Source organism: Aethina tumida, chromosome 4, assembly GCF_024364675.1.
Source record: "Aethina tumida isolate Nest 87 chromosome 4, icAetTumi1.1, whole genome shotgun sequence".
NCBI classification, from domain to species: Eukaryota; Metazoa; Arthropoda; class Insecta; order Coleoptera; family Nitidulidae; genus Aethina; species Aethina tumida.
Window position 1 is genome coordinate 17,379,050 of NC_065438.1, and position 22,709 is coordinate 17,401,758.

The 22,709-nt window shown below is 27.6% G+C and overlaps 1 protein-coding gene and 1 long non-coding RNA gene across 4 annotated transcripts in view; one reads left to right on the top strand and one right to left on the bottom strand.

The window, feature by feature from the left end:
- The window catches only part of LOC109601972 (leucine-rich repeats and immunoglobulin-like domains protein 1), a 121,925-nt gene that overhangs the window by 42,130 nt on the left and 57,086 nt on the right, over nt 1-22,709 (top strand). The gene's annotated exons all lie outside the window — the stretch shown is intronic.
- LOC126265351 (uncharacterized) lies at nt 197-9,113 on the bottom strand. Of its 3 annotated transcripts, none has more exons than XR_007547855.1 (4): nt 9,097-9,113; nt 590-646; nt 268-355; nt 197-209 (listed from the first exon to the last, which is right to left on the bottom strand). It is a non-coding gene; the product is annotated as an uncharacterized LOC126265351 (long non-coding RNA). The 3 variants fall into 3 exon arrangements; XR_007547854.1 differs by lacking the exon at nt 9,097-9,113 and adding an exon at nt 2,322-2,338; XR_007547853.1 differs by lacking the exon at nt 9,097-9,113 and having other exon boundaries at nt 590-775.

The window sequence follows — 22,709 nt, forward strand, 5'->3', positions numbered from 1 at the left end:
CTACCTTTTAAAATATCAAATTACATTTAAGTATATTAATATGTCTACATTAATTAATTGTTTATATATGTTATAATTAGTTAAAATAACACAAATATAAGATATACATACTTGAATATATGATAAAAATATTAATTGTCACTGTGAATCTTATTCAAATGCTTCACAAACAACAAAAATCGTGATTTTGCCCCTTCTCCTCTTCAAAACTGCAATTTTAGGAAATAACAATTGAATGAGCCGGTCACACAAATATGCACAGCTTACTAGATCGCGCGTCCACCAATCGCTACCTTCGTCTTTCTCGTACACTTATGAACATATATTTCTTTCTCTTTCACTCTTACGGGGGCAACTGCAACATTCAAATTTCAAACACTTGTGAGTTGTCATGAAGTGACAAATATATAATTATAAATATAAAAACTGTAAGTAGTAAACAAATTTTTTACGTAAATATAAAAAAATATTCTTTATAATATTTTATTAACTAAAATGATATTTAGATGTATTTAAATAATAAAAAAGGTATTTGGAATAATTATAACTATATAAATGTGCTTCAAATGAAAGTAATACCTACGCTTACCTAAATATGCATTAATAGAACATCCAAAATTTCGTTAAGTTCTCATAAATTCTTCCACTAAAATCACACAAGTTAATAAAAAGAAACACAGAATATCACATGACACATTTACTAATTCAGCACAATAAAAACACTCAAAAAAATATAGGAAAACCGAATAAATAAGGAGGACTCGTCTTACTCTCATCAAAATCAAAAACCGTTTGAAATGCAAAAATTCGTTTGTGCACCGTCGACCAATAGAAATGCATGCTGATTAAACCAGTTTTTGCGATTCGTGGAAACAATACGTGCACCTGGGGTACCCTTAACTTATTTCAATTTAATTTGAACTGTATCAGTAAATTAAATTATGAAATTTATATTTTATTTATGGAGGTTGTATTTAGCTAATTAGTTTAATTAATTAAAAAATCAGTAAATATAATAATAATTTAATAAATAATAATAATAAATAAATAAATATAAATGTGTCTGAAAATAAAATTAATTCCTAAACTAATCTAATAAATACTTTAAATGAATTATCCACAATTTTTTTTAAATTATTATTTTTTTTTTTTTTTGGTAAAATCACACAAGTTGGTCAAATAAAAGTTTGGAACAGAGTTCAGTATTTAAATATTAAAATTTTACATAAACTTGTTATAAATGTATATACAAGCATTAAATTTCCATTTTATATATTATAATTATATACTTTTTACTATATATAATATCATTCATCATCATCATCATTTGCTAAATTATCACAATAAAAAATTATCAAAACGTCAATCTATAAAAGTTAAATCTATTTAATTTGAATTCTAATAATAAAAAAATTATTTTAAAATATTAATTAGTTTATATAATTACTTTTTGTTATAATATTTTATTTAATATAAATAAAACATATATTCGAAATACATACTTGAATCTAAAATGAAATTAAAAAAAGAAAATAATAATTGTTACTATAGATTTTATTAAAATGCTTCTCAACCATCAAAAATCGCAAATTTTCCCTTCTCATATTTAAAACTGCAATTCTAAGAAATGATAATTGAAAACGCTTCATGTGTAATTTGAATTATATTAATCAGACCTATATATTAATAAAAGCTACATTTTAAAATATCAAAATACATTTAAGTACATTAGTTATTCTTTAACTGGTTATAATGACACAAATATAAGAAATAAATACTATAATATATGATAAAAATATTAATTGTCACTGCAAATCTTAGAATAAATCTGCTGCTGTTATTTTGAACTATATTGGTAAAACAAATAAATATAAAATTTTATGATTTCAAATTAACAATTTTTATTATTTTATTTATTGTGGTTAATTTTAAAAAATATATTTATTAAAAACAATAATTGTTATTTAGTACAATAGCAAAAATATCGACGTAACAGAGTTCAATCAAAAGAAACTTAGGACACCTCAAAATATATTCGTCAAAATTAATTCAATAAAAATATTCCTAAAAATTGTCGAAAAATAAAAAAAAACACAGACATGTTAAATAATTTAATAACTTAACTAATTTATTTGCATGTAATTTTAATTATATTAATCAAACCTATACATTAATAAAAAACAATTTTAAAATATCAAATTACATTTAAACATATTAATTAGTCTAAATTAATTAAATAATTAATTAATTGTTTAATTATCATACGGTACATTAGTTAGTCTATAATTAGTTATAATGAAGTAAATATAAGAAATACTTACTTGAATATATAATAAGAATATTGATTGACACTGCGAATCCTATTCAGATGCTTCTCAGATATCAAAAATCGCAAAATTTCCCCTTCTCCTATCCAAACTGCATCTATAAGAAATAACAATTGAAAGTGTCGACCACACAAATTTTCACAGCCTACTAAATCGGCGCATAAACCGATTGCTATTTTCGTCCTTTTCCAACACTCGTGAATATATATTTCTTTCTTTTTCACTCTTACGGGAACAAACGCAAAATTGAAATTTTTATTGGAACAAAATATAGAAAATTGTGTCTTCGTACATGATTAAAAATTTAATTATTTATAATTATAAATATAAAAACCATAGGCTGTATATAGTAAAATTGTTTCTGTTTAATATACCCAAAATTTCTTCAAATTTTCATTCATAATTTCGATGTTAAAATCACACAATTTGGACAGAAAAATCTTGCAATAATGCAAGACAAATTCGAACAATATTAATAAAAAATGACACTAAAAACAAAAAATAATAATTGTTACAGCAAACCTCGTACCTGCAAATGCTTCTCAAACATCAAAATACGTAAATATTCCCCTTCTCTTGTCTAAAAGGGCGATCCTGAGAAAAAACAATTGAACACGCCGGCCACACAAATATGCACAGCTCACTTAGGTGGCGCATCCGCCGATTACTATTTTCGTCTTTGTCAGACACTCGCGAAGATGTATTTCTTTCTCCTTCACTCTTGCGGGGACTAATGCAAATTTGAAAAATGTTGAAAATCCAAGTGAAGGCACGGGTCACGTCTTATTCTAACCGAAATCAAAAATTCGTTCGTTCATCGTCGGTTTAAACCGGTTCATGCGATTCCTGGAAAATATACATCAAGGTATGAATTAGTTAATTTATTTGCATTATAAAAATTATATTTTAAAATGAATTCATTCATTAGTACCAATTATTTCAAATAAAATAACACAATTCGATCAATGGAAACATCACAAGACACATATTAATCAAAATTAATTTAATAAAAATAATCTTAGATTGTCGATGAATCGAAATAATTTAACAAATTGTAATTTATTCACATATAATTTAAATTATATTAATCAGACTTATATATTAATAAAAACTACATTTTAAAATATCAAATTACATTAAAGCATATTAATTGTTCTAAATTAATTAATTAATTGTTTAAATATGTTATAATTAGTTAAAATATCACAAATATAAGAAATACTTACCTGAATATATGATAAAAATATTAATTGTCACTGCGAATCCTATTCAAATGTTTCTCGGGCATCAAAAATCGATTTTTGCCCCTTCTCTTCAAAACTGCAATTCTAGGAAATAACAAACAGAATGTGCCGGCCACGCAAATATGCACAGCTTACTAGATCGCGCGTCCACCAATCGCTACCTTCGTCGTTCTCGCACACTTATGAACATATATTTCTTTCTCTTTCACTCTTACGGGGGCAACTGCAACATTCAAATTTTGATTCCACTAAAATCATACACGAAGAAAACACTTGTGAGTTGTCATGAAGTGACAAATATATAATAATAAATATAAAAACTGTAAGTAGTAAACAAATTTTTTACGTAAATATAAAAAAATATTCTTTATAATATTTTATTAACTAAAATGATATTTAGATGTATTTAAATAATAAAAAAGGTATTTGGAGCAATTATAACTATACAAATATGCTTTAAATGAAAATAATTCCTACACTTACCTAAATATGTATTAATAAAACATTCAAAATATCGTCAACTTTTCATAAATTCTTTCACTAAATTCACAGAAGTTAATAAAAAGGAACATAGAATAACACAGGACACATTTACTAATTTAGCACAATAAAAACACGAGAAAATATAGAAAAACCGAATAAATAACGAGGACTCGTCGTACTCTCATCAAAATCGAAAACCGTTTGAAATGCAAAAATTCGTCTGTTCACCGTCGACCAATAGAAATGCAGGCGGATTAAACCAGTTTTTGCGATTCCTGGAAACAATATGTGCATCTGGGGTGCACTTAACTTATTTCAATTCAATTTGAAAAAATATAATTTAAAATTTTTATTTTATTTATGGAGGTTATATTTAGCTAATCAGTTTAATTAATTACAAAATAAGTAAATATAATAATACTAATATCAATTAGTCTTAAAATGAAATTAAACATTAATTAATTTAGTTTAATCATTTTTAATAACAAATCAAATTTAATAACATTCAGTTTATTTACAATGAATATGGAATAAATTAATAAAAACTATATTTTAAATTAAGAAATTACATTTAAATACATTAATTAATTTTTGTTGTGGCATACTAATTTATTTGCATTTAATCCATATTATAAAGTCAAAATTATATTTTGAAATGTAAATTTAAATTTTTAGTTTATATTCATTAATCCAAAATAATTTTGAACTATTATAAAAAATATAAGTTTTAACTTTATCAGTTGTCAGCAAATCAAGTTTATGGCTAAATTCTAAAATATGAGTTTATAAATGTAAATTTAAATTTTATTTAATACATTTAAGTAATATGTTTACACAATAACAAAGTGTTGTTGTGTACTACAATATTATATTAATAATCTCAGCGTAACATACCCAAAATTTCTTTAAATTTTCATTTATAATTCCGATGTTAAAATCACGCAATTTGGACAGAGGAATCTTGCAACAAAGCAAGACAAGTTCAAACAATATTAATAAAAAATGAAACTAAAAACAAAAAATAATAATTGTCGCGACAAACCTCGTACCTGTAAATACTTCTCAAATATCAAAATACGTAAATTTTCCCCTTCTCCTGTCTAAAACTGCGATCCTGAGAAATAACAATTGGACACGCCGGCCACACAAAAACGCACAGTTTACTTAGGTGGCGCATCCGTCGATTACTATTTTCGTCTTTGTCGGACACACGCGAAGATGTATTTCTTTCTCCTTCACTCTTGCGGGGACTAATGCAAATTTGAAAAATGTTGATAATCCAAGTGAAGACACGGGTCACGTCTTATTCTAACCAAAATCAAAAATTCGTTCGTTCACCCTCGGTTTAAACCGGTTCATGCGATTCCTGGAAAATATACATCAAGGTATGAATTAGTTAATTTATTTGCATTACAAAAATTATATTTTAAAATAAATTCATTCATTAGTATCAATTACTTCATCAAAGTTAATCTAATAAAAATAATCTTAAAGATTGTCGAAGAATCGAGAAAAAATGAATGACATATGTTAAATAATTTGATAATTTGTAATTTATTCACAAGTTATTTGAATTTTATTAATCAGACCTATATATTAATAAAAACTACCTTTTAAAATATCAAATTACATTTAAGTATATTAATAAGTCTACATTAATTAATTAATTGTTTATATATGTTATAATTAGTTAAAATAACACAAATATAAGAAATACATACTTGAATATATGATAAAAATATTAATTGTCACTGTGAATCTTATTCAAATGCTTCACAAACAACAAAAATCGTGATTTTGCCCCTTCTCCTCTTCAAAACTGCAATTCTAGGAAATAACAATTGAATGAGCCGGTCACACAAATATGCACAGCTTACTAGATCGCGCGTCCACCAATCGCTACCTTCGTCTTTCTCGTACACTTATGAACATATATTTCTTTCTCTTTCACTCTTACGGGGGCAACTGCAACATTCAATTTTGATTCCACTAAAATCATACACGAAGAAAACACTTGTGAGTTGTCATGAAGTGACAAATATATAATAATAAATATAAAAACTGTAAGTAGTAAACAAATTTTTTACGTAAATATAAAAAAATATTCTTTATAATATTTTATTAACTAAAATGATATTTAGATGTATTTAAATAATAAAAAAGGTATTTGGAACAATTATAACTATACAAATATGCTTTAAATGAAAATAATTCCTACACTTACCTAAATATGTATTAATAAAACATTCAAAATATCGTCAACTTTTCATAAATTCTTTCACTAAATTCACAGAAGTTAATAAAAAGGAACATAGAATAACACAGGACACATTTACTAATTTAGCACAATAAAAACACGAGAAAATATAGAAAAACCGTGTAAATAACGAGGACTCGTCGTACTCTCATCAAAATCGAAAACCGTTTGAAATGCAAAAATTCGTCAGTTCACCGTCGACCAATAGAAATGCAGGCGGATTAAACCAGTTTTTGCGATTCCTGGAAACAATACGTGCATCTGGGGTGCACTTAACTTATTTCAATTCAATTTGAAAAAATATAATTTAAAATTTTTATTTTATTTATGGAGGTTATATTTAGCTAATCAGTTTAATTAATTACAAAATAAGTAAATATAATAATACTAATATCAATTAGTCTTAAAATGAAATTAAACATTAATTAATTTAGTTTAATCAATTTTAATAACAAATCAAATTTAATAACATTCAGTTTATTTACAATGAATATGGAATAAATTAATAAAAACTATATTTTAAATTAAGAAATTACATTTAAATACATTAATTAATTTTTGTTGTGGCATACTAATTTATTTGCATTTAATCCATATTATAAAGTCAAAATTATATTTTGAAATGTAAATTTAAATTTTTAGTTTATATTCATTAATCCAAAATAATTTTGAACTATTATAAAAAATATAAGTTTTAACTTTATCAGTTGTCAGCAAATCAAGTTTATGGCTAAATTCTAAAATATGAGTTTATAAATGTAAATTTAAATTTTATTTAATACATTTAAGTAATATGTTTACATAATAACAAAGTGTTGTTGTATACTACAATATTATATTAATAATCTCAGCGTAACATACCCAAAAAATCACGCAATTTGGACAGAGGAATCTTGCAACAATGCAAGACAAATTCGAACAATATTAATAAAAAATGAAACTAAAAACAAAAAATAATAATTGTCATGACAAACCTCATACCTGTAAATACTTCTCAAATATCAAAATACGTAAATTTTCCCCTTCTCCTGTCTAAAACTGCGATCCTGAGAAATAACAATTGGACACACAAAAACGCACAGCTTACTTAGGTGGCGCATCCGTCGATTAGTATTTTCGTCTTTGTCGGACACACGCGAAGATGTATTTCTTGCGGGGACTAATGCAAATTTGAAAAATGTTGAAAATCCAAGTGAAGACACGGGTCACGTCTTATTCTAACCAAAATCAAAAATTCGTTCGTTCACCCTCGGTTTAAACCGGTTCATGCGATTCCTGGAAAATATACGTCAAGGTATGAATTAGTTAATTTATTTGAATTACAAAAATTATATTTTAAAATAAATTCATTCATTAGTATCAATTACTTCATGAAAGTTAATCTAATAAAAATAATCTTAAAGATTGTCGAAGAATCGAGAAAAAATGAATGACATATATATGTTAAATAATTTGATAATTTGTAATTTATTCACAAGTTATTTGAATTTTATTAATCAGACCTATATATTAATAAAAACTACCTTTTAAAATATCAAATTACATTTAAGTATATTAATAAGTCTACATTAATTAATTAATTGTTTATATATGTTATAATTAGTTAAAATAACACAAATATAAGAAATACATACTTGAATATATGATAAAAATATTAATTGTCACTTTGAATCTTATTCAAATGCTTCACAAACAACAAAAATCGTGATTTTGCCCCTTCTCCTCTTCAAAACTGCAATTCTAGGAAATAACAATTGAATGAGCCGGTCACACAAATATGCACAGCTTACTAGATCGCGCGTCCACCAATCGCTACCTTCGTCTTTCTCGTACACTTATGAACATATATTTCTTTCTCTTTCACTCTTACGGGGGCAACTGCAACATTCAAATTTTGATTCCACTAAAATCATACACGAAGAAAACATAAGTAAACAGTAAACAAATTTTTTACGTAATATAAAAAATATTCTTTATATTTTATTTATTGAAATGATATTTAGATGTATTTAAATAATAAAAAAAGACATTTGAAACAATTATAACTATACAAATGTGCTTCAAATGAATGTAATTCCTACACTTACCTAAATATGTATTAATAGAACATCCAAAATTTCGTCAAGTTTTCATAAATTCTTCCACTAAAATCGCACAAGTTAATAAAAAGGAACATAGAATATCACAGGACATATTTACTAATTTAGCACAATAAAAACACTCCAGAAAATATACAAAAACGGAGTGAATAAGGAGGACTCGTCTTCTCATCAAAATCAAGAACCGTTTGAAATGCAAAAATTCGTTTGTTTACCGTTGACCAATAGAAATGCAGGCGGATTAAACCAGTTTTTGCGATTCCTGGAAACAATACGTGCACTTAACTCAATTTAATTTGAACCATATCAGTAAAAAATATAGACTAGACGAAGAAAACATTTGTGAGTTGTCATGAAGTGACAAATATATAATTATAAATATAAAAACTGTAAGTATGAATGATATTTAGATATATTTATATAATAAAATAGGTATTTGGAACAATTATAACTATACAAATGAGTTTCAAATGAAAATAATTCATACACTTACCTAAATATGCATTAATAGAACATCCAAAATTTCGTCAAGTTTTCATAAACTAATATGAACTAACTAATTAACTTAATAAAAAGAAACAGAATATCACAGGACACATTTACTAATTTAGCACAATAAAAACACTCTAGAAAATATTAGTTAGTCTATAATTAGTTATAATAAAGCAAATATAAGAAATACTTACTTGAATATATAATAAGAATATTGATTGTCACTGCGAATCCTATTCAAATACTTCTCAGATATCAAAAATCGCAAAATTTCCCCTTCTCCTATCCAAAACTGCATCTCTAAGAAATAACAATTGAAAGTGTCGGCCACACAAATTTTCACAGCCTACTAAATCGGTGTCTAAACCGATTGCTACTTTCGTCCTTTTCCAACACTCGTGAATATATATTTCTTCCTTTTTCACTCTTACGGGAACAAACGCAAAATTGGAATTTTTATTGGAACAAAATCTAGAAAATAGTCTTCGTACGTGATTAAAAATATAATTATTTATAATTATAAATATAAAGGTTATATATAGTAAAATTTATTTAATTAAGTAGAAAAATTATTTTGATATATTTTAATATTTTGATAATATTGTTTTGTGAACCGTCGATCAACAGAAATATGGAATAAACCAATTCTTACGATTTCTGAACAAACACATACACCTATTTAATTTTTGTGCTGTTATTTTGAACTAAAATTTTTGTTTTAATATTTTCTTGTAAAATAAAATTTATAGCTAAAGTTTAAAATATGAATTTATAAATGTAAATTAAAATTATATTTAATATATTTAGATAACAAATATGTTTAAAAAATAATAAAGTCAGCGTTGCTTTGTACTACAATATTATAAAAAATCTTGGAGCTAAGTTACTGGAATGTTTTTTTATTAATCTGGCCCCATTGGTCATTGTTAAAGAAATAATTGTATCATGCAAGACACAAATTTATTTTTACTGTTTTATTAATTAATAAGTTAATAAAAGTTTTAAAACAAATATGACAAGTTGAAGAAATCATGAAACGATGTTATTAGAATGTTTTTTATTAATATGGCCCTACTGATCATTGTTAAAGTGATAATTGTGTCGTGTAAGACATAAATTTAGTTTTACGGTTTTATTTTAAGTATCTCAGAGTTAATAAAATTCAAAACAAGTTTAAGAAATCATGAAACTAAGTTACTGGAATGTTTTTTCTTAATCCACCCCCATTGGTCATTGTTAAAGTGATAATTGTATCGCCATTGTTAAAGTGACAAATATTTAGTTTTACTCTTTCATTCATTTCAGAGTCAATAAAGTTCAAAACAAATGTGGCAAATTTAAGAAATCATAAAGCAAAATTACTGAGATATTTTTTTTTAATCCACCGCCATCAGTCGTTGTTAATGTCAAAATTGTATTGTTTTATTTTAGTCCTCAGAGTTAATAAAATTCAAAACAGCCCCACGACTTTAAGAAATCGTGAAGCTAATTTTCAAGAACATTTTATCTTAATGCACCCCCATTAGGCATTGTCAATAAGACTATTTAGTTTCACTGTTGTATTTTAAGTAGCACCAGACTTAATAAAATACAAAACAAATACGACTTTATGAAATAATGAAGCTGAATTACTGTGTGACGTCTCATCATAATGCCAGACATTTTTTTTTTAATTATCCCAAGTTATGGCAAAAAACTTAAGCGATTCAATTAATAACATCGCTTTTTTTTTTCGTTCTCAGTCTGCAAAAGAATAAAAGCTCATGCGGTTATAAATTGTTACGTAGACCGGAGTAAAACTGGTCCAAATTAAATTCCGGTTTCTTCCTATTGGCCCGCGACCGTGGATAAATTAAAAAGAGTGTTAATCCATACAAAACATAAATAATCCCAAAGCTAGGCGCATAAATCCCCCCTTAAACTGAGATTTAATTAAATGTGTGCCAGTGTTTTTTTTTTATGCGGCCCAGGCCGGACACAACTACTGTTTGCCAGCATAAATCTGACACATGGCACATACGTACACACAAATTCGGTCCGGCTTTCGGACGTCTGCAAGCAATATCACATTGCTGGGATAAACACCGATGCGAGGATGGTTTTTGCAAGCGACCGCATTACGTCCGGAATAGTGCACTGTTCACGCTGATTTCGGATCTTTATTGGATCGACGTTGCACGTGTTCCCCCGGATGAAATTTGTGTTACGCTTGTCCGTCGGACACGGTCCCCGGATTCGGGCTGCGAAAGATTTAGAGGTGGTGCTATGTCTATATGGTTCGTTATAAAATTTCTCCTAATCAGCACCGCATGTCAGCTTTATGATTTCTTAAACTTGTCTGTCATACTTGTTTTGAATTTTATTAACTCTGAGATACTAAAAATAAAACAGTAAGACTAATTTTGAGACTTGCATGTTATAATTATCATTTTAACAATGTCTAGTGTGGTCAGATTAATAAAAAACATTCCAGTAACTTAGCTTCAACTTATCTTAAACTTGTCATACTTGTTTTGAATTTTATTAACTCTGACATACTCAAAATAAAACGGTAAAACTAAATTTAAGTCTTATATGGTACAATGATCACTTTAACAATATCCAGTGTGGCCAGATTATTAAAAAAACATTCCAGTAACTTAGCTTTATAATTTCTTAACCTTGTCATGTTTGTTTTGTATTTTATTAATTGTGAGATACTAAAAATAAAACAGTAAAACTAAAATTGTGTCTGAATGATACAATTATCATTTTAACGATCATCAGTGGGGTCAGATTAATAGAAAACATTCCAGTAACTTAGCTTCAAGTTTTTTTAAACTTGTCATACTTGTTTTGAATTTCATTAACTCTGACATACTCAAAATAAAACAGTAAAACTAAATTTAAGTCTTATATGATACAATTATCACTTTAACAATGTCCAGTGTGGCCAGATTATTAAAAAACATTCCAGTAACTTAACTTTATGATTTCTTAAACTTGTCATGCTTGTTTTGTATTTTATTAATTGTGAGATACTAAAAATAAAACAGTAAAACTAAAATTGTGTCTGAATGATACAATTATCATTTTAACGATCATCAGTGGGGTCAGATTAATAGAAAACATTCCAGTAACTTAGCTTCAAGTTTTTTTAAACTTGTCATACTTGTTTTGAATTTCATTAACTCTGACATACTCAAAATAAAACAGTAAAACTAAATTTATGTTTTATATGATACAATTATCACTTTAACAATGTCCAGTGTGGCCAGATTATTAAAAAACATTCCAGTAACTTAACTTTATGATTTCTTAAACTTGTCATGCTTGTTTTGTATTTTATTAATTGTGAGATACTAAAAATAAAACAGTAAAACTAAAATTGTGTCTGAATGATACAATTATCATTTTAACGATCACCAGTGGGGTCAGATTAATAAAAACATTCCAGTAACTTAGCTTCAAGTTTTCTTAAACTTGTCATACTTGTTTTGAATTTCATTAACTCTGACATACTCAAAATAAAACAGTAATACTAAATTTAAGTCTTATATGATACAATTATCACTTTAACAATGTCCAGTATGGCCAGATTATTAAAAAACATTCCAGTAACTTAACTTTATGATTTCTTAAACTTGTCATGCTTGTTTTGTATTTTATTAATTGTGAGATACTAAAAATAAAACAGTAAAACTAAAATTGTGTCTGAATGATACAATTATCATTTTAACGATCATCAGTGGGGTCAGATTAATAGAAAACATTCCAGTAACTTAGCTTCAAGTTTTTTTAAACTTGTCATACTTGTTTTGAATTTCATTAACTCTGACATACTCAAAATAAAACAGTAAAACTAAATTTATGTTTTATATGATACAATTATCACTTTAACAATGTCCAGTGTGGCCAGATTATTAAAAAACATTCCAGTAACTTAACTTTATGATTTCTTAAACTTGTCATGCTTGTTTTGTATTTTATTAATTGTGAGATACTAAAAATAAAACAGTAAAACTAAAATTGTGTCTGAATGATACAATTATCATTTTAACGATCACCAGTGGGGTCAGATTAATAAAAACATTCCAGTAACTTAGCTTCAAGTTTTCTTAAACTTGTCATACTTGTTTTGAATTTTATTAACTCTGACATACTCAAAATAAAACAGTAAAACTAAATTTAAGTCTTATATGGTACAATTATCACTTTAACAATGTCCAGTGTGGCCAGATTATTAAAAAGCATTCCAGTAACTTAGCTTTATGATTTCTTAAACTTGTCATGCTTGTTTTGATTTTTTTTTAATTGTGAGATACTAAAAATAAAACAGTAAAACTAAAATTGTGTTTTGAATGATACAATTATCATTTTAACGATCACCAGTGGGGTCAGATTAATAAAAAACATTCCAGTAACTTAGCTTCAAGTTTTCTTAAACTTGTCATACTTGTTTTGAATTTTATTAACTCTGACATACTCAAAATAAAGCAGTAAAACTAAATTTAAGTCTTATATGGTACAATTATCACTTTAACAATGTCCAGTGTGGCCAGATTATTAAAAAGCATTCCAGTAACTTAGCTTTATGATTTCTTAAACTTGTCATGCTTGTTTTGAATTTTATTAATTGTGAGGTACTAAAAATAAAACAGTAAAACTAAAATTGTGTTTGAATGATATAATTATCATTTTAACAATCACCAGTGGGGTCAGATTAATAAAAAGCATTCCAGTAACTTAGCTTCAAGTTTTCTTAAACTTGTCATACTTGTTTTGAATTTTATTAACTCTGACATACTCAAAATAAAACAGTTAAACTAAATTTATGTCTTATATGATACAATTATCACTATAACAATGTCCAGTGTGGCCAGATTATTAAAAAACATTCCAGTAACTTAACTTTATGATTTCTTAAACTTGTCATGCTTGTTTTGTATTTTATTAATTGTGAGATACTAAAAATAAAACAGTAAAACTAAAATTGTGTCTGAATGATACAATTATCATTTTAACGATCACCAGTGGGGTCAGATTAATAAAAACATTCCAGTAACTTAGCTTCAAGTTTTCTTAAACTTGTCATACTTGTTTTGAATTTCATTAACTCTGACATACTCAAAATAAAACAGTAATACTAAATTTAAGTCTTATATGATACAATTATCACTTTAACAATGTCCAGTATGGCCAGATTATTAAAAAACATTCCAGTAACTTAACTTTATGATTTCTTAAACTTGTCATGCTTGTTTTGTATTTTATTAATTGTGAGATACTAAAAATAAAACAGTAAAACTAAAATTGTGTCTGAATGATACAATTATCATTTTAACGATCATCAGTGGGGTCAGATTAATAGAAAACATTCCAGTAACTTAGCTTCAAGTTTTTTTAAACTTGTCATACTTGTTTTGAATTTCATTAACTCTGACATACTCAAAATAAAACAGTAAAACTAAATTTATGTTTTATATGATACAATTATCACTTTAACAATGTCCAGTGTGGCCAGATTATTAAAAAACATTCCAGTAACTTAACTTTATGATTTCTTAAACTTGTCATGCTTGTTTTGTATTTTATTAATTGTGAGATACTAAAAATAAAACAGTAAAACTAAAATTGTGTCTGAATGATACAATTATCATTTTAACGATCACCAGTGGGGTCAGATTAATAAAAACATTCCAGTAACTTAGCTTCAAGTTTTCTTAAACTTGTCATACTTGTTTTGAATTTTATTAACTCTGACATACTCAAAATAAAACAGTAAAACTAAATTTAAGTCTTATATGGTACAATTATCACTTTAACAATGTCCAGTGTGGCCAGATTATTAAAAAGCATTCCAGTAACTTAGCTTTATGATTTCTTAAACTTGTCATGCTTGTTTTGATTTTTTTTTAATTGTGAGATACTAAAAATAAAACAGTAAAACTAAAATTGTGTTTTGAATGATACAATTATCATTTTAACGATCACCAGTGGGGTCAGATTAATAAAAAACATTCCAGTAACTTAGCTTCAAGTTTTCTTAAACTTGTCATACTTGTTTTGAATTTTATTAACTCTGACATACTCAAAATAAAGCAGTAAAACTAAATTTAAGTCTTATATGGTACAATTATCACTTTAACAATGTCCAGTGTGGCCAGATTATTAAAAAGCATTCCAGTAACTTAGCTTTATGATTTCTTAAACTTGTCATGCTTGTTTTGAATTTTATTAATTGTGAGGTACTAAAAATAAAACAGTAAAACTAAAATTGTGTTTGAATGATATAATTATCATTTTAACAATCACCAGTGGGGTCAGATTAATAAAAAGCATTCCAGTAACTTAGCTTCAAGTTTTCTTAAACTTGTCATACTTGTTTTGAATTTTATTAACTCTGACATACTCAAAATAAAACAGTTAAACTAAATTTATGTCTTATATGATACAATTATCACTATAACAATGTCCAGTGTGGCCAGATTATTAAAAAACATTCCAGTAACTTAACTTTATGATTTCTTAAACTTGTCATGCTTGTTTTGTATTTTATTAATTGTGAGATACTAAAAATAAAACAGTAAAACTAAAATTGTGTCTGAATGATACAATTATCATTTTAACAATCACCAGTGGGGTCAGATTAATAAAAAACATTCCAGTAACTTAGCTTCAAGTTTTCTTAAACTTGTCATACTTGTTTTGAATTTTATTAACTCTGACATACTCAAAATAAAACAGTAAAACTAAATTTAAGTCTTATATGATATAATTATCACTTTAACAATGTCCAGTGTGGCCAGATTATTAAAAAGCATTCCAGTAACTTAGCTTTATGATTTCTTAAACTTGTCATGCTTGTTTTGAATTTTTTTAATTGTGAGATACTAAAAATAAAACAGTAAAACTAAAATTGTGTCTGAATGATACAATTATCATTTTAACGATCACCAGTGGGGTCAGATTAATAAAAAACATTCCAGTAACTTAGCTTCAAGTTTTCTTAAACTTATCATACTTGTTTTGAATTTTATTAACTCTGACATACTCAAAATAAAACAGTAAAACTAAATTTAAGTCTTATATGGTACAATTATCACTTTAACAATGTCCAGTGTGGCGAGATTAATAAAAAACATTCCAGTAACCTAGCTTCATGGTTTTTTAAACTTGTTCCTGTGTTGAATTTTATTAACTCTGTGGAACTAAAATTAAAACAGTAAAACCAAATTTTTGTCTTGTATTAACAATGACCAATCTTAATTTTATTGGACATTTATATTTTATTAATCCCCGGCCTCAAAAATTCCAAAATAAACCGGCAAAACTCACCTTTTCCACTGCACGGTCCAATTGTCGCATTGACAATGACCAATGGCTGCCGGATTCTTTGCGGAAATAATTGGATAATGATGTCGGGATACGTACGTGTGTTCCACCAGCGGGGGTCGGATGCATTAGCCAAAAGCCTGTGATCTCGTTTGATACCGATTGGACGTGGCTCAATTCGTCGTGGCACTGCGGCCGATTTCGAATCGCTGCAAAGTTCCACGGGATTTGCTACATTAACTCCCGACAGTGAAATTACGTGTGTATGCGACTGCGGATCGTGTCTTTGTGGTTGGCGGAGATGGACGACTACTGCGAATTTAATAACAAACGTCCGCTTTTTTCCACCCAAAAATTTATGTTAGATTCCTCCATCCCCCTTCCCTGTACCGTGTACGTTTTCATTTACAAAACGGGGCCCACATTTCACGTTTGCTTTTATGCCTTCTTAATAAATAATTGTGATTTACTCGGCGTAATTTCTGGTTGTTGTACGGAGCCGGCAATATATTATAAGGAGGCAAAAAGGCTTTCGCAATTATCATGTTGCTTGTGATGTACACGGTCGGTTCCGAAAAAGCCTCGTCAGAGATTAAAGTTTTAAACAAATAGAGCGATCATTATAATCTGCCAGACGAACAACTCCTTCTCCACAGGCGTACATTAGTCACGTGGTGTGGGAAAAAAATAAATAAATTAGGTCAATTTGTCCGAGGGGTTGTGCGAGTGTGTTTTCCACTGTCTGTCTGTAATTCAAAGGTATAAATCAACCTCCAGACAGTGAACTAAGTTAAATATTACGAAAAGCTATACGGTTTTAAGACTTAATGAGTTTTTTACGGGACAGCCGTATAATTTTGTCGTTGTGTATTTTGGGCCAAACAATAAGCGCCGAAACTTTGGACGAGAGCCAATAAATCAGTTACGAAAATCTATATTTTATTTATCATCGGTTACACTATTGATTTGTTTTTATTGTAAGCCATATTGACCAGTGTTTCATTTACAGTCTTGGCACGGACACAAAACAAGTGTAAAATCCTTTGTTGCAAGTGGACAATATTGAATTCTTAAAAGAAAAATGTCGGATCAGATTTCTACAATAAATAATTGGCTCAAAATGTGATTTATCTATCGGGGGAAATACATTAATCTTTTTTATGAAATCCCTTTGCTTCAGTAATTAGAGAAGTTATTAAACTTATATTCGATAAACTGGATGGAATTAATTAATCTTAAGCATTTGAGGTTCTAGATTTACCTTAGAAGATTATTTATTTCTTTATGGTATTTATCGATAAGTAGTAAAATGGAATAAACCGTTTATTAAATATTAAATACCGGAAAAGTAATTTACGTTTAATTTCTTGTCAACATTCTATCCACAAACAAAATTATGCTGTGGGAAAAATAATTTTGAGTTCTTGGAACAGAAGAAGAGATAAATCTCAGTTTTATTTCCTTTTTGGCATTATATCACTTGTTACATAAAAATTGGACAATAACAAAAATGTACAAAGGACAGACGGAGAAATATCTGTAATATACAGGGTGATTCGCATGACTTATTCATTAGAAGTTGATGGAGGACGGAAAAATGTATTGATTTTAAATTTTTATAGCAATTTTAACTTGAACTGAACTATTTTTCTAATTTACTTTGAAACAAATTTCATTTCCGGCTTTGTCGGAAGTGACATCAACTTTGTTATGTTCACCAACACCCAGTATATTCTTGGATTTTTAAATTCTACATGTAAATACAAGTAAAATGACTGTACCATGTCCTATACCTAAATCCAATAGTTTTTGAGTTATCTATGTTTTTCCAAAAATTTTGACAGATTGATGGTCTAACTAAAATTTTTGTAAAACTACCAATTTTGAAGTTTATTTTTGGCGTGAACCTAACCTAACCTATTTTTTTTTTCAGTTCATCAAAAATAGAACATTTTTGTTACTACGTAAATATTTGAAAATCTTATTATTGTTAAAATATTTACAAATTTGGAAAAAAACTAAACAGTTTGAAATAATAAATATGTTAATTTCAAGAAAAAACATCAAAAAGTCAATATTTTTCAAATTTAAAATTATTTCTTTTCTAAGATTTCATTTCATAAAAAATAAAAACGTTATTGACAAAAATTCATATAATTTTATATTTTTTTAGAGAAAGCTTATCAAAAATAGAGTATTAAAAAAAAGAAATAGAAACCAAACCTAACCTAACCTATTTTTTTCAGGAAGTTCACCAAAAATAGAACATTTTTGTTATTACATAAATATTTGAAAATCTTATTATTGTAAAAATATTTACAAATTTTGGAACAAAACTAAAAAGATTGAAATAATAAATATGTTAATTTCAAGAAAAAAACTCAAAAAGTCAATATTTTTCAAATTTAAAATTATTTCTCCTCTAGGATTTCATTTCATAAAAAATATAAACGTTATTGACATTTTTTTTTTGAAAATATTTCCAAAAAAAATAGATTAGGTTAGGTTAGGTTAGGTTTCCATTTCTTTTTTTTTTTTTTTGAAAATCATCTATTTAGTAATTACATAAAACCGCAAAAATCAGAATTTTTCAAATTTAAAATTAATTTTCCTTTTATAAAGATGGCCAAAATAAATGGATATACGTAAACACATGTAAGAAATGAAATGTTACGAAATATAAAAATTCATAGCGGCAACGTTGCAATTTCGAGGTTTCAGAGTTACCAACTTAATTTTAGGCCGCTATAATGCAGTTTTACCTATTTCCCTGTCAGAATAGTAAACATAACCTTATATTTTCGACACAAAAACATTTAGGTCATTGAACACAACAATGTGTAAAAATTTTAATAAAGTATGTTTATTGTTATGGTTAAGCTTATTATTTCGTCAAGTTATTGAAATGTAAGTTCTGCTAGACAATTATTATCATTGAGTAGTCGAATTAACACGGGTTCGATGGCAACAAGCAATAAAACGCCGGGTACAAGAAAAACCTGCTCACAATAAATCTATTTCGAGATCCGGGCACTTGATATCGCTCCCTCCCATGTAAAAAAACCATTAAACCAAGAACGAACTGACCCTTTTATGTAAATTTATTAATTTTATTCATTATTTAATTGGTATACTTTTCAGTGGTTTTGGAGAGATTTCATGGTGGCTGCCGCAGTACTACACGGGTTAAATTTAATTTACCCCAAGGTATTAATTAAAGATAATGAAATATTACTTGCGAATACAGCATAAAATGGACCGGATAAAAGGCACTTCATTACTTCCAAGTGGTTTTTATGAATGAGATGGCATCGTATTGAAATATGTGTGATGCGATAATGGACCGCACTGTTTTCTGTCTACGCGATAATGAAATCGTAAACTGTCCCATAAAATAATCATTTTGTGTTGCGGGTCTGAATAATTTTTTCGTTTGCAGGAAAGTTGTTCGTGCGGAAACACCCTCGTCTGTGTACATAATATTCTTGGGATATTGAACACTTGTACCGGCAAATAAAATACAAATAGTATTGAAGCTCGATCGTGCATTTGAAAATCTGTCCGTTTATTTGCTGGAGTCAATAAAGTTGTCGACAATGTTAAGCCGAACACACAAAACAACCGACTTGTTTGACGGCATCCGTTTGCCGGGGCGTCACCGGGAACGTTACACAAACACTGAATATTTACCAGAATTCAATGGCAATTAGCTTTTCACTACTAAACTTAATTGGTTTCTTGCATTTTATCGCGAACTGAAGGACTAACGGAAATACGAGAAATTAATTAATTCGATCCCGAAACCGAATTCAATAAACAAATCAATGTGGCTGAAGCTTTGGCAAAAACTGCTCTCAATTACTCAAAGTTAAACCAATCGTCGGTTTTATGATGTTAAATCTTGGCCAATCGATTCTCTTCCAGCTCCACGGATTGAAATGTAACCGAAAAGTAAACAATAATAAATTTTAGAAAACTGTGGTGCAAAATGTATGGACTGCAACCCGCCAAGCCTTGCTTTAGAATTTATTATTTTCGGTACGTCGTAATATTTCTCACAATTTGATTTTGTGTTCGATGCCGGCTAGGGAAGATCCAAGGCAGAATAGCCGGTCAAGATGGTTTATAATTCAAAAAGTCGATACCGTATCTAAGTGGTTATAAATATGGCATGGAACGATGGAGAATACACTGATTTCGAAGGGTGCATGGACGAAATGTAATATATCGTCTCATCTTAAATAAAGGCTCAAGGTGTTTTCTGCAGATAAAAAGGGAAAAATATAACTGGCACATATTTTTATATATTATTTGAAAGCTTTTCTAACTATGCTATTTAGTTTTTCCCTACATTGTATTTAATATATTTGTTGGCTTTAAAAATGTGTTTAAAGTAACAAAATTTCGTCGGTTTAAAAGTGACAATAAAAGCACTGAAGGTGAAGAATGTCATCCTGAAAACTATATGAATGAAGAAATTAACTAATCTTGTACATGTCATTAAACTGCGATGAATTACCATGAAAAATTGGACAAATTGATTCCACATAAATTAAACGTGTTTGACAATGCACAATTATATCCTTGTGGGCAAAGCAACTGAGACTGATCAATTTTGCAAATTCATTGACCAGATTTGAAGCTAGTTAATCTGGTGAAACCTAAACAAAATTTTGATGACTACATATTGATTAATTACCAAAAAGGCAAAATATAAATGGAACTATCTACTGCTAGCATTAAAAAATTAAAGAAAGCTTCAAAATGATGAATGAGTTCTATCCCATCTATCAAAAACAGGATGATTCACTTAACTTATTAATTAGAAATTTAACTTTGTTATTTTCAATGGAATACCATGTATATATTTGGATTTTTAAATTTTTTATGTATTTGCAGATAAAATGACTACACCATGTCCTATATCTAAACCCAGTGATTTTTGAGTTATTAATTTTTTTTCAAAAAAATTGACAGGTTGATGGTCTGTCGAAAATGTCTGAAAAGTCATCAAAACCATCCTATAAGAAGCCATTATTAGTACTCCAAAATTTTGTACAAGATGTTCGTTATTTACGTTTAATTTTGTATATCTTAAAACATTAATAATTTTTTTATTTTCAAGGGAACATACTATATACTTTTGGATATTTAAATTCTATCTATAATTGTTAATAAAATAGCTGTTCCCTGTCCTATACTTAAGCCCAATGGTTAAATCCAAGGCAGATTAATTTGGAGAAAATAATGTCCATTTGACTCTTTATAGCTTTAGATCTCAAAATTGAGTCCTTCTGGTATTATAGAGGATGCTAAATAGAAATTCGACTTCAATTCATTATAACTGACATTAATATATGAAAACAGTATTTGAAGAGTGGAATTGGTGAATCCATAATAGCTTAATTTGATGAGAATAACGTCGACTTGACTACTTTCACCATTTGCCCTCAAGATTGTATTCTCGTGGCCTTCTAGAGGAAGTTAAGTAGAATTTCGACTTCAGTTCATTCAAGCTGACATTAAGATATAAAGACAATGACTAGTGAAATTATTAAATCCAAGGAAGTTTAATTTGATAAAAATAACGTCCATTTGATTACTTTTACCATTTGGTCTCAAGACTGAATCCTTGTGGCATTCTAGAGGATGCTAAATAGAAATTCAACTTCAACTCATTATAGCTGACATTAAGATATGAAAACAGTAGTTGAACAGTGGAATTGATGAATCCACGATAGTTTAATTTAATGAGAATAACGTCAACTTGACTACTTTTACTATTTGCCCTTAAGATTGTATCCTCGTGGAATTCTAGAGGATGTTAAGTAGAATTTCAACTTTAATTCATTAAAGCTGACATTAAGGTATGAAAACAGTTGTTGAATAGTGGAATTATTAAATCCAATTTAATTTTATTTGATTAGAATAACGTCCCTTTGACTATATATATCTTTAAATCTCAAAATTGTAGAGTTTGATTGTGCCAAAGGGTAAAAATAATCAAATGGAAGTTATTCTCATCAAATTGAACTCCCTTGGATTCAACAGTTCCAGTATTCAATTATTTATTGTCTTCATACTTTTTTCTTAAAGTTTCACCTTCATTAATTATTAAATAATCATAATATGCAAAAAACGACTAGTAAATAATAGATTTAAATTTACAGAGAGCAATGAAAAACCATAAAGTAAAAAGTTGCTATAATTTTGTACATTGAAGAATAGAAAAAAAGAGGAAATCTCCTTTTTTTTCATATATTTTACTTAAGTTGCTAGAATTGTGGCCTCTACTGTATCCCATTAAAAGGGCGACAAAAAAGTTTGTGATATTTTTGTTTAATAATTACTTTATTAATCAATTCTACCCATTCAGTCAAACGTTTTGTGAAGATAATGAAAATCATTAAATTATCCCAATTATCTTTTAGTTTGAGCACTAAACTTGCACGTATTCAACTCAAATAATCGTAATGCCGCTTCCCCCTTAATT